The 12491-nt window shown below is 45.1% G+C and overlaps 1 long non-coding RNA gene and 1 pseudogene across 1 annotated transcript; one reads left to right on the top strand and one right to left on the bottom strand.

Moving 5' to 3' along the window:
* The first annotated feature begins 1376 nt into the window (after positions 1 to 1376).
* LOC115159548 (endoplasmic reticulum chaperone BiP-like) lies at positions 1377 to 9492 on the top strand (annotated as a pseudogene).
* Positions 9493 to 10353: 861 nt separating this feature from the next.
* LOC115160223 (uncharacterized) lies at positions 10354 to 11262 on the bottom strand. The gene is made up of 2 exons (XR_003869041.1): positions 11119 to 11262; positions 10354 to 10932 (listed from the first exon to the last, which is right to left on the bottom strand). It is a non-coding gene; the product is annotated as an uncharacterized LOC115160223 (long non-coding RNA).
* Between the last annotated feature and the right edge of the window lie 1229 nt (positions 11263 to 12491).

Here is a 12491-nt window from a genome sequence, read left to right as displayed (position 1 = left end):
CCCAAGGCCGGCAGATGGCGATATTGAGTCGTTTCATCTTCGACTCAGTATCGCCAACTGCAGGCCTTGGGCTAGTGAGCTGATACGTTTGTAACTATTTTTGTTCTCTCATTGAGCTGGCCTGGCACTAGCCTACTTGACACATTGAAGCTGTTGGTTGGAAGTTGGAAGTGACAATATAACAATAATAACAACACATATTACAGTCCCATGTCTGATCATCATAAACAAAAGTACATCACAAAATAATTAATATAGAATGTGTGTGCATTGGTGTGCAGAAAGACAGCCACAAAGAAAAATATTTATTTTCAAAACAGCAAATATACTGGTGGGCATAATTCTGACTATTTCTCATGCAAAAACTATTGCAACATATGGAGTTAGGATATATCTTTAAATTATTGTGGGGCTCCAGAGTGGTGCAGCGGTCTAAGCCACTGCATCTCAGTGATAGAGTCCTCACAACAGACACCCTGGTTCAAATCCAGGCTGTATCTCAACCAGCCGTGATTGGAAGTCCCATAGGGCGGCACACAATTGGCCCAGGTCGTCCGGGTTTGGCCGGTGTAGGCCGTCATTGTAAATAAGAATTTGTTCTTAACTGACTTGCCTAGTTAAATAAAGGTTACACATTAATATTCCCATGGTGTAACTAATGTACAGTGATCGGATGTAACAATAACAACAACTTTCCAGGAATGATATAACCATTCTCACAAGAGCGTACATCTACTTCAGAGTATGTGTCATGTTATGCATAAACCATTGCAACATATTAGGGGTTAGGGGCTATGAGTAAAGCCTTGCTATTGTGGTAATTCCTGTCCACACACTTGCAATTAAGCTGATGTAACTAATGTACAATTTACCTGATGTAACAACTAACTTTGATTGCCTTAGGCTTACTCCTTTATACCTTCTATGGCTTACTCACTGACTTTTTTACACAGCTACAGTCAGATCATGTAGCTTTTGCTCAGAATGGTTAGTCACCACTTCTATTGTAACAACATGGTAATTATCATGTATTACCACCACTTTACCATCCTGTTTTACAATTCACAACGTGGAACTAGTTTCACTACTACCCCTACACATATATTATTAGGCTTGGGCCTACTGTATTGTAGTACACACTAGATTACAGTGGTCCTGAAATTGGAAAATACCCCCCAAAAGACAGACATTTCAATGCACCAACTACATTTCAGTGTACGACACCGGCATTCACATAATTGGGGTTTGAGACATTGACAGGTAGCCTATCAGCATTGTACAGTAAAGCAAGAATCATGACGTTTACTTGACCAAACGTGTGCAATTCAGCAGAGGCCAGCATGTCTGGTGCTGCCAATGAACGCCTTCCAACGAACTGCTGTCTGACCAATGGGAAGCCACCACAATGGTTAAAAAGTGACAGCTTATAAACGGAGAGCACCTTTCATTGAACGTAATTTTACCGACTCACAATCATAAAGTGGACATATTTGAAGAACTTAATCTGTAAATAAGACGCCATAGAGTTTCTTTGTAAAGGTATGTAAATTTAACTTTTTGGCTAAGAATGAAGACTTAAAAAAAAAATAATTCCGGGAGCCTGTTTTTGGGCCACTTTCCTGGTGGCTAACTAACGTTAGCTAGTTATTAAACAGGTTATCCAGAAATTAAATGGAGAGGGGGGGTATTTTACTTAACCTTACAGCTAAACATGGACTGTTAAAAAAAAGTACTTCACCTGTTCTATATGCTTCTGTCTGCCGTCAACTAGTATGGTTGAAAATGGTTAACCAGCTAACGTTAGCTGTGCACGCCGTGTCTCAAATTGATCATGCAGCTATCTAACGTTAACCACTCGTTATCTTTTAACTTAAAAAAAATATATATATATATATATATTTCACCTTTTATTTAACCAGGTAGGCAAGTTGAGAACAAGTTCTCATTTACAATTGCGACTTGGCCAAGATAAAGCAAAGCAGTTTGACACATACAACTACACAGAGTTACACATGGAGTAAAACAAACAGTCAATAATACAGTAGAAAGAATAAGTCTATATACAATGTGAGCAAATGAGGTGAGCTAAGGGAGGTAAAGGCAAAAAAGGCCATGGTGGCGAAGTACATACAATATAGCAAGTAAAACACTGGAATTGTAGATTTGCAGTGGAAGAAAGTAGAAATAATGGGATGCAAAGGAGCTAAACAAATAAATACAGTAGGGGAAGAGGTGGTTGTTTGGGCTATTTATAGATGGACTATGTACAGGTGCAGTGATCTGTGAGCTGCTCTGACAGCTGGTGCTTAAAGCTAGTGAGGGAGAAGTGTTTCCAGTTTCAGAGATTTTTGTAGTTCGTTCCAGTCATTGGCAGCAGAGAACTGGAAGGAGAGGTGGCCGAAAGAGGAATTGGCTTTGGGGGTGACCAGTGAGATATACCTGCTGGAGCGCGTGCTACAGGTGGGTGCTGCTATGGTGACCAGCGAGCTGAGATAAGGGGGGACTTTACCTAGCAGGGTCTTGTAGATGACCTGGAGCCAGTGGGTTTGGCGACAAGTATGAAGCGAGGGCCAGCCAATGAGAGCGTACAGGTCACAGTGGTGGGTAGTATATGGGGCTTTGGTGAGAAAACGGATGGCACTGTGATAGACTGCATCCAATTTATTGAGTAGGGTATTGGAGGCTATTTTGTAAATGACATCGTCGAAGTCGAGGATCGGTATGATGGTTGGTTTTACGAGGGTATGTTTGGCAGCATGAGTGAAAGATGCTTTGTTTGTGAAAGAGGAAGCCAATTCTAGATTTAACTTTGGATTGGAGATGTTTGGAAGGAGAGTTTACAGTCTAACCAGACACCTAGGTAGTTGTCCACATATTCTAAGTCAGAACCGTCCAGAGTAGTGATGCTGGACGGGCGGGCAGGTGCAGGCAGCGATCGGTTGAAGAGCATGCATTTAGTTTTACTTGCATTTAAGAGCAGTTGGAGGCCACGGAAGGAGAGTTGTATGGCATTCAAGCTCGTCTGGAGGGTTGTTAAGTGTCCAAAGAAGGGCCAGAAGTATACAGAATGGTGTCGTCTGAATAGAGGTGGATCAGAGACTCACCAGCAGCAAGAGCGACATCATTGACGTATACAGAGAAGAGTCGGCCCAAGAATTGAACCCTGTGGCACCCCCATAGAGACTGCCAGAGGTCCGGACAACAGGCCCTCCGATTTAAAACACTGAACTCTATCAGAGAAGTAGTTGGTGACCCAGGCGAGGCAATCATTTGAGAAACCAAGACTATTGAGTCTGCCGATAAGAATCTGGTGATTGACAGAGTCAAAAGCCTTGGCCAGGTCAATGAATACGGCTGCACAGTGTTGTTTCTTATCAATGGAGGTTAAGATATCGTTTTAGGACCTTGAGCGTGGCTGAGTTGCACCCATGACCAGCTCTGAAACCAGATTGCATAGCGGAGAAGGTGTGGTGGGATTCGAAATGGTCGGTAATCTGTTTGTTGACTTGGCTTTCGAAGACCTTAGAAAGGCAGGGTAGGCTAGATATAGGTCTGTAGCAGTTTGGGTCAAGAATGTCCCCCCCTTTGAAGAGGGGGATGACCGCAGCTGCTTTCCAAACTTTGGGAATCTCAGACGACACGAGAGTTTGAACAGGCTAGTAATAGGGGTTGCAACAATTTCGGCAGATAATTTTAGAAAGAGAAGGTCCAGATTGTCAGCCCGGCTGATTTGTAGGGGTCCAGATTTTGCAGCTCTTTCAGAACATCAGTTGACTGGATTTGGGAGAAGGAGAATTGGTGAAGGCTTGGGTGAGTTGCTGTGGGGGGTGCAGTGCTGTTGACTGGGGTAGGGGTAGCCAGGTGGAAAGCATAGCCAGCCATTGAAAAATGCTTATTGAAATTCTCAATTATAGTGGATTTATCGGAGGTGACAGAGTTTCCTATCCTCATTGCAGTGGGCAGCTGGGAGGAGGTGCTCTTATTCTCCATGGACTTTAGTGTCCCAGAACCTTTTTCAGTTTGTGTTGCAGGAAGCAAGTTTCTGCTTGAAAAAGCTATCCTTGGCTTTTCTAACTGCCTGTGTATTTTGGTTTCTTGGTTTCTAACTTCCCTGATAAGTTGCATATCATGGGGGCTGTTCGACGCTAATGCAGAACGCCACAGGATGTGTTTGTGTTAAGGGCAGTCAGGTCTGGAGAGAACCAAGGGCTATATCTGTTCCTGGTTCTACATTTCTTGAATGGGGCATGCTTATTTAAGATGGTGAGGAAGGCATTTAAAAAAAATAACTAGGCATCCTCTACTGATGGGATGAGGTCAATATCCTTCCAGGATACCCGGGCCAGGTCAATTAGAAAGGCCTGCTCGCTGAAGTGTTTCAGGGAGCATTTGACCGCTGACCCATTACGGATGCAGGCAATGAGGCAGTGATTGCTGCGATCTTGGTTGAAAACAGCAGAGATCTATTTAGAGGGCAAGTTGGTTAGGATGATATCTATGAGGGTGCCCGTGTTTACGGCTTTGGAGTGGTACCTGGTAGGTTCATTGATAATTTGTGAGATCGAGGGCATCAAGCTTAGATTGTAGGATGGCTGGGGTGTTAAGCATGTCCCAGTTTAGGTCACCTAGCAGCATGAGCTCTGAAGATAGATGGGGGGCAATCAGTTCACATATGGTGTCCAGAGCACAGCTGGGGGCAGAGGGTGGTCTATAGCAGGCGGCAACGGTGAGACTTATTTTTAGAGAGGTGGATTTTTAAAAGTAAAAGTTCAAATTGTTTGGGTACAGACCTGGATAGCCTGCAGAGTTCTGTCCTACTATCTCTGCAGTAGATTGCAACACCGCCCTCTTTGGCCGTTCTACCTTGTGTGAAAATGTTGTAGTTAGGGATGGAAATTTCAGAGTTTTTGGTGGTCTTCCTAAGCCAGGATTCAGACACGGCTAGGACATCTGGGTTGGCAGAGTGTGCTAAAGCAGTGAACAAAACAAACTTAGGGAGAAGGCTTCTAATGTTAACATGCATGAAACCAAGGCTATTACGGTTACAGAAGTCATCAAAAGAGAGCGCCTGGGGAATAGGAGTGGAGCTAGGCACTGCAGGGCCTGGATTCACCTTTACATCGCCAGAGGAGGAGTAAGATAAGGTTACGGCTAAAAGCTATGAGAATTGGTCGTCTAGGACGTCCAGAACAGAGGAAAAGGAACAGGTTTTTGGGGGCGATAAAATTGCTTCAAGGTATAATGTGAATACAGTGGAGGTAAACCTAGGCATTGAGTGATGCGAGAGATATTGTCTCTAGAAACATCATTGAAACCAGAAGATGTCATAGCATGTGTGGGTGGTGGAACTGAAAGGTTGGATAAGGTATAATGAGCAGGGCTAGAGGCTCTACAGTGAAATAAGCCAATAAACACTAACCAGAACAGCAATGGACAAAGCATATTGACATTAAGGAGAGGCATGCTTAGCCGAGTGATCATAAGGGTCCAGTGAGTAGTGAGGTTGGTTGGGGTCACGGCGATTCAGACAGCTAGCCAGGCCATGGGTAGCAAGCAGGCAGAAGATGGTCTGTTTTTAGCCACCTCGTGCGTTTCCATCTGTAGACTAGTGGGGTTCCGTGTGGTAGAGGGGACCAATCCAATTGGCAAAATAGTTATAGTGGCCCAAGAAAATTGTCCGATAGACCTATTCAGATAGTAGCCGATATGACAGCTAACGACTAGTGGGCCGCAGATGGGCGATCAGGTTACGTCGCGACGGAGGGGCCAGTTGGATAACTCCCTCGGGCAGATAACGCCGGTTGTCCAGTTGTGAAGGCCCGGTGGGGCTCCGCATCGGCAGTAAAACGGGTCCGGATAGGTGATTGTAGCCCAGGAGTGGCTGATGGAACTCTTCAGCTGGCTAGCTCCGGAATAATAACTAACTTTACCTTTTTGGTAAATCGAGTTTGTTTTAGCTTTTTTTTGTGTTTTCATTCATTTGGGCTACTCTCCCCTGTAACTATTCCCCAGGTCGTTGCTGTAAGTGAGAATGTGTTCTCAGTCAACTTAACTGGTAAAATAAAAAAAATACCGGCATTCTTGGGTTCCACCCACATATGTGCTGCCCTGGGAGTCTTCGATGTCTAATTTGACACACTTCAGCATGCACGGTCGTGGCTACACCAGAGTGCCAAATGGACTCATTCCGTTAGCTATATAAGAATGAATATTACTCAGTACACCGTGTACTGAGTAATATTAATGGTGTCTTGACTTTTTTAATTCCCAGAACTTCAAAGAGTTGTGTTAACACACAGAATAGAGATGAGGCTTCTGTGTGTTGTTCTGCTGGTCACCGGCAGCGTGTTTGCCGATGACGACAAGAGGGAAAGCGTCGGGACAGTGATTGGAATCGACTTGGGGACCACCTATTCCTGGTAAGCATTAATTGAGTAATGAATGGCAAATTAATCATTAGTCTCATATGCTCAATCATTTGGCTAAATGACTATCATTTCTTGAAGTGAGGTGGTTGATACTTTCCATGCTTATTTCTCATCCATACTCCTTTCCTTTTCCAGTGTTGGTGTGTTCAAGAATGGCTGTGTTGAGATCATTGCAAACGACCAGGGAAACCGCATCACTCCATCGTATGTGGCCTTCACCGCTGAGGGGGAGCGTCTGATCGGTGACGCAGCCAAGAACCAGCTCACCTCCAACCCAGAGAACACAGTCTTTGACGCAAAGAGACTGATTGGCCGCGCCTGGACCGATTCCGTTGTGCAGCATGACATCAAGTACTTCCCCTTCAAGGTGAGCCTAACAAACACACTCCTGCCTGAACACTGTAACTATGCAAATAACTACTTATTCAGCATATAACTATGCTGAAGTAGTGCAGCTTGTTTTTAGAGTAGATGCTTAACAGTAGCTACTTTAATCCACTAGGTTATCGAGAAGAAGAGCAAGCCCCATATTCAGGTAGACATTGGTGGTGGTCGGCTGAAGACCTTTGCTCCAGAGGAGATCACTGCCATGGTTCTCACCAAGATGAAGGAAACTGCTGAGGCTTACCTGGGAAAGAAGGTCACATATGCTGTGGTCACTGTACCCGCCTACTTCAATGATGCCCAGCGTCGGGCCACCAAGGATGCTGGATTCATCGCTGGCTTAAATATCACGAGGATCATCAATGAGCCGTAAGTGCATCTTCACAATGCAGGAACTGAATTAACATTACACTGACTAGTCCAATATTTCTTTAAATCACTCAATATTTGCCAAGACCATGCTAACATCTGTTCCCCTCTCTATTCCAGAACCGCAGCGGCTATCGCCTACGGCCTGGACAAGAAGGACGGTGAGTAGAACATCCTGGTGTTCGACCTGGGCGGCGGTACCTTTGACGTGTCTCTCCTGACCATCGACAATGGTGTGTTTGAGGTGGTGGCCACCAATGGAGACACCCACCTGGGAGGAGAGGACTTTGACCAGCGTGTTATGGAGCACTTCATCAAGCTGTACAAGAAGAAGACCGGCAAGGACGTGCGCAAGGATAACCGTGCTGTGCAGAAGCTGCGTCGTGAGGTGGAGAAGGCCAAGAGAGGCATGTCTGCCCAGCACCAGGCCCGCATTGAGATCGAGTCCTTCTTCGATGGAGAGGACTTCTCAGAGACCCTGACCCGTGCTAAGTTTGAGGAGCTCAACATGGTGAGTTGGTCCTCTTAGTGACATCACGTACAACAGTCAAGACACTGCTGGCCCACTGACATTGGAATATCCAACTCAAATGATCACATTCATGTTCCACTTAATTGAACTTCATTAATTTGCCATTTTGTCTTTCAGGACCTGTTCCGTTCCACCATGAAGCCTGTGCAGAAGGTGATGGAGGACTCTGACCTGAAGAAGACCGACATTGACGAGATTGTCCTGGTGGGCGGCTCCACTGGTATCCCGAAGGTCCAGCAGCTGGTAAAGGAGTTTTTCAATGGCAAGGAGCCCTCCAGGGGCATCAACCCTGACGAGGCTGTGGCCTACGGTGCTGCCGTGCAGGCTGGAGTGCTGTCTGGAGAGGACAAACGTGGGTCTTTGTCAATGTGCCTACGCCATGCACTTCATACACTATGCTCAGTTTAGGCAGAGGTATCTTCACATTTCATTCTTTGTTTTTACATAAGGAAATGTAGGCTAGATGCAGGTTCAATTATGTATATCATAGCAGCTACATTTTATATCACAACTAATGGTTTACTGTCCATCAGGTGACATTGCTCTTCTGGATGTGTGCCCCCTGACCCTGGGTATTGAGACTGTGGGAGGAGTCATGACCAAGCTGATCCCCAGAAACACTGCGGTACCAACCAAGAAGTCCCAGATCTTCTCCACTGCCTCTGACACCATCAAAGTTTACGAGGGTAAGTGCCTTTGATTCATCACTGCCCATTGTAGCTACATCCACTTACGATTGCGTGGCATTTTTACACTACTTTGGCTCTGGTTCTAATTTTCTACTTCCCTCTTCTTCTTCCAGGTGAGCGTCCCCTGACCAGACAACCACCTGCTGGGAACCTTCGACCTGACTGGCATCCCCCCCGCACCCCGGGGTGTGCCCCAGATCGAGGTCACCTTCGAGATTGACGTCAATGGCATCTTGCGCGTCACAGCCGAGGACAAGGGAACGGGCCACAAGATTACCATCACCAACGACCAGAATCGTCTGACGCCTGAGGACATTGAGCGGATGATCAACGACGCAGAGCGCTTTGCCGATGAGTACAAGAAGTTGAAGGAGCGCATCGATGCCCGCAATGAGCTTGAAAGCTACGCCTACTCGCACAAGAATCAGATCGGTGACAAGGAGAAGCTGGGCGGCAAGCTCTCTCCTGAGGACAAGGAAGCCATAGAGAAAGCAGTAGAGGAGAAGATTGAGTGGATGGAGTCTCACCAAGATGCTGAGTTAGAGGACTTCCAGGCCAAGAAGAAGGAGCTGGAAGAGGTGGCGCAGCCCATCATCAGCAAGCTTTACGGAAGTGCAGGCGGTCCCCCTACCGAGGGAGAGGCAGAGGGAGATCAGGATGAAAAGGACGAGTTGTAAGGCTGTCTTGAGGGTCTCTACAGCCTACATGAGAACTCTCTGCTTTCTGTTCTATTGCCCCTCGCCTCTCTGGTAGAGGCACAGATGTACATATTGGACTCATTGGACTTAAATGGTGAGAGGAAACACAACCATGATGAATCTGCTGGAAAGACTTCTGAAATATTGTTTAGAAGTGAGATGTTCTCTTCGCTGTGTGGCGGAGGTATAGTCAGCCTGGATTCGAGGCTCGCTGCTTTTCTCAGGCAGTTTGAAAAGGGGTTCTCTAGGGGAAGGGGTTGGGTGGTTCTGGGTGACACGCTAACTGACATGTTCCCAAGCAATGTTAACAAGTTATTTATTGAATCTGGTCGTTGTAGAAATGCCTTTCTACTGTTAAGACACTGAAATAATAAATGTTGGATACAAATGTCTTTGCTTTGCCTCTTCATCTGCATCAATTTACACATGACCACAAACCTGTAATCCTGCAGAAGGTAGCCTAGTTGTTGGGCCAGCAATCAAAAGGTCGCTAGTTCAAATACCTGAGCGAAGGTGAGAAGACAGCCCCTGCGCAAGGCAGTTACCTCGAATTGCTCCAGGGTCGTGATGATGGCAGGTCCTGGCTGTGACCCTTCTTAGGGTGAGTGGGTTAGGATATGCAAAAGACACATTTCTAATTCGCATTTGTGTGGTTATACACACCTATACATGTGTAAAATGGGACAAATAAGCAGCCACCACATTTGTAACTGTCCATAAGTAACATTGGCTGTGTGCAGCAGGTCTGTCCGTCACCTCTGACCACAGAACATCAGTTAATTTCCCGATTGATTCTTTATTGAATTGCCACTTGTGGACACCCAGCAGGTGCTTACTTTTTATAACTTACACCCTAGCAACGCAACATGGCGATCTTGAGTCACACACCTGCACATGTGCATAGCTACTTGCAGTTATGAACGTAGGGTATAAACTAAGCTGTACTCTTAGCACTGAACCAACATCTGATCATGTCATTGGATGTGCAGCTTATGCCTAGGGTTGGCTGTGTTTTAGAGGGACTGCCTTTAAAAAGCAATGAATCCCTATGAAAACTGCCTATGGCATGAGTCAGTTATTCTAGAGTCAAAATTGACTAGTTTAAATAGGAATTTGTCACGCTTGTCAAATGGAGTTTGGAATATAAGTGCGTAAATTGAGGTTGAGTTATGATTTGAAGATGTCCATTTGCCCACTAACATGGGGGGAACGCGCTCTATTCAATAGACAGGGAGACAGACCTGCCTGACTTTGTTTACTTGACATGTCACGCATTTTATTTGAGAAATACTGCACCAAACACCTTTTGGATGTAAAATTGCGCAACTAAAACATCCTCGGCACAAAGGCCAAAATTAATTAGATTTCAGTAAGTGAAATGGGCTTTTGCGTCATGACAATGCTCATTAAGCATATGTGGAATTGACCATGAAACACCAGATGTTTCTAATGCAACAGAAAAACACACGTGCCAATCAGTGTGTTCAGTGGCTCTAGAAAAATGTGGGAATGTTTTTAAAGTCCATGTTGAATGAAGCACAATGTTAAGCAAAATAATTATTGGCCATTCAATATTTCTACATACACAGCATTTTCCAGATCAGTATCTAGGTCATGTTAGGAGTTACAACACAGTCACTGTGTATGACCCCCTGAGTGTCCATCCCTCCAAACATAAAGGGCAGCTCTAGTGTCTCTGATGCTGGGGAGCTCTGGGCCCCCTCCACTGCTGCCCTCAGGCTTCACTCTCTAGGGAAGTACACACATGGAGTGGTCCAGTCTGTTGGGTGTCAGGTCCCCTTCAAACCTCAGTAGGGTCCAGCGCCTTTTGTCTGCACAGGATGGGAAGAGTTTAACAAAGTACTCAAGGTGCATCAGTATTACAAAATACATTATTTAAAGCAATAATGTTATCTCCATAAGATGCATGCATCAATGACTTTACTTGTATTATTATTATTATTGCCTATTATAACCACATTAATTACACATTCTAAAGTAGATATTGTTAGCCTCACCACACTGAAATCTGGACATTGCGTTGCTGTCCCCTTCTGAGGTCATCCCTCCAAAGATGTAGATGTTTTTTCGCAGGGCTACAGCTGAGTGTGTAGCCACCCCTGGGAGGATATCTCCATTAGCTTGGACCTTCTCCCACATCATACTGCCTAGAGGAAGTATAGCAACCAAAGGCAGTAGTTAACAGGACCAGCCGTAACACTTCTCATGCCCAACATAGAATTATACATTTCAACAGAGGACACAATATAATAACTACAGCAAGACCAAGTTCTTCATGTGTATGTATGACTGTTGAATACTTACTGGTATCCAGAGTACACGTCGCTGTGGAGCTTCTCTCCTGCCATGCCTCCATGGATATAGAGTTTGGAACCCACTGCTCCCACCAAGTGGCCAGGTCTAGTAGAGCATGTCTGCCCTATGTCTGGCTGAGAGCAGGTGCAGGAAACCACAAACAGAGAGGAAAACACTACATATCTCCTCCTACAGCCATATTCAGTAGGTACTTTCTGAAAGATTTGAAAATGGGGGGCCCACCAGCTGGTTGCCTCTGTACTACTGAGCCTTTGATACACATTTGGACTGGTTCTTCTGTGACGACTGTGTGAATGTGTTGTATTGGCAGAATTATTAATTTACATCCAACTTGTGTCAAAGATGTGAGGCTTGGGGTTGAGATACAGTTGAAGTCGGAAGTTTACATACACTTTAGCTAAACACATTTAAACTCAGTTTTTCACAATTCCTGACATTTAATCCTAGTAAAATTTGTTAGGATCACCACTTTATTTTAAGAATGTGAAATAAGAATAATAGAGTGATTTATTTCAGATTTTATTTCATCACATTCCCAGTGGGTCAGAAGTTTACATACACTCCATTAGTATTTGGTAGCATTGCCTTTAAACTGTTTAACTTGGGTCAAACGTTTTGGGTAGCCTTCCCCAAGCTTCCCACAATAAGTTGGGTGAATTTTGGCCCATTCCTCCTGACAGAGCTGGTGTAACTGAATCAGGTTTGTAGGCCTCCTTGTTCGCACAAGCTTTTTCAGTTCTGCCCACAAATTTTCAAAAGGATTGAGGTCAGGGCTTTGTGACGGCCACTCCAATTGCTTGATTTTGTTGTCCTTAAGCCATTTTGCCACAACTTTGGAAGTATGCTTGGGGTCTTTGAAGACCCATTTTCGACCAAGCTTTAACTTCCTGACTGATGTCTTCAAATGTTGCTTCAATATATACACATCATTTTCCTGCCTCATGATGCCATCTATTTTGTGAAGTGCACCAGTCCCTCCTGCAGCAAAGCACCCCCACAACATGATGCTGCCACTCCCGTGCTTCACGGTTGGAATGGTGTTCTTCGGCTTGCA

Source organism: Salmo trutta, chromosome 23 (genome assembly GCF_901001165.1).
Source record: "Salmo trutta chromosome 23, fSalTru1.1, whole genome shotgun sequence".
In the NCBI taxonomy this organism is placed as follows: Eukaryota; Metazoa; Chordata; class Actinopteri; order Salmoniformes; family Salmonidae; genus Salmo; species Salmo trutta.
Note: the sequence above shows the minus strand (reverse complement) of the source record. Positions and strands in the feature narration are given on the sequence as shown.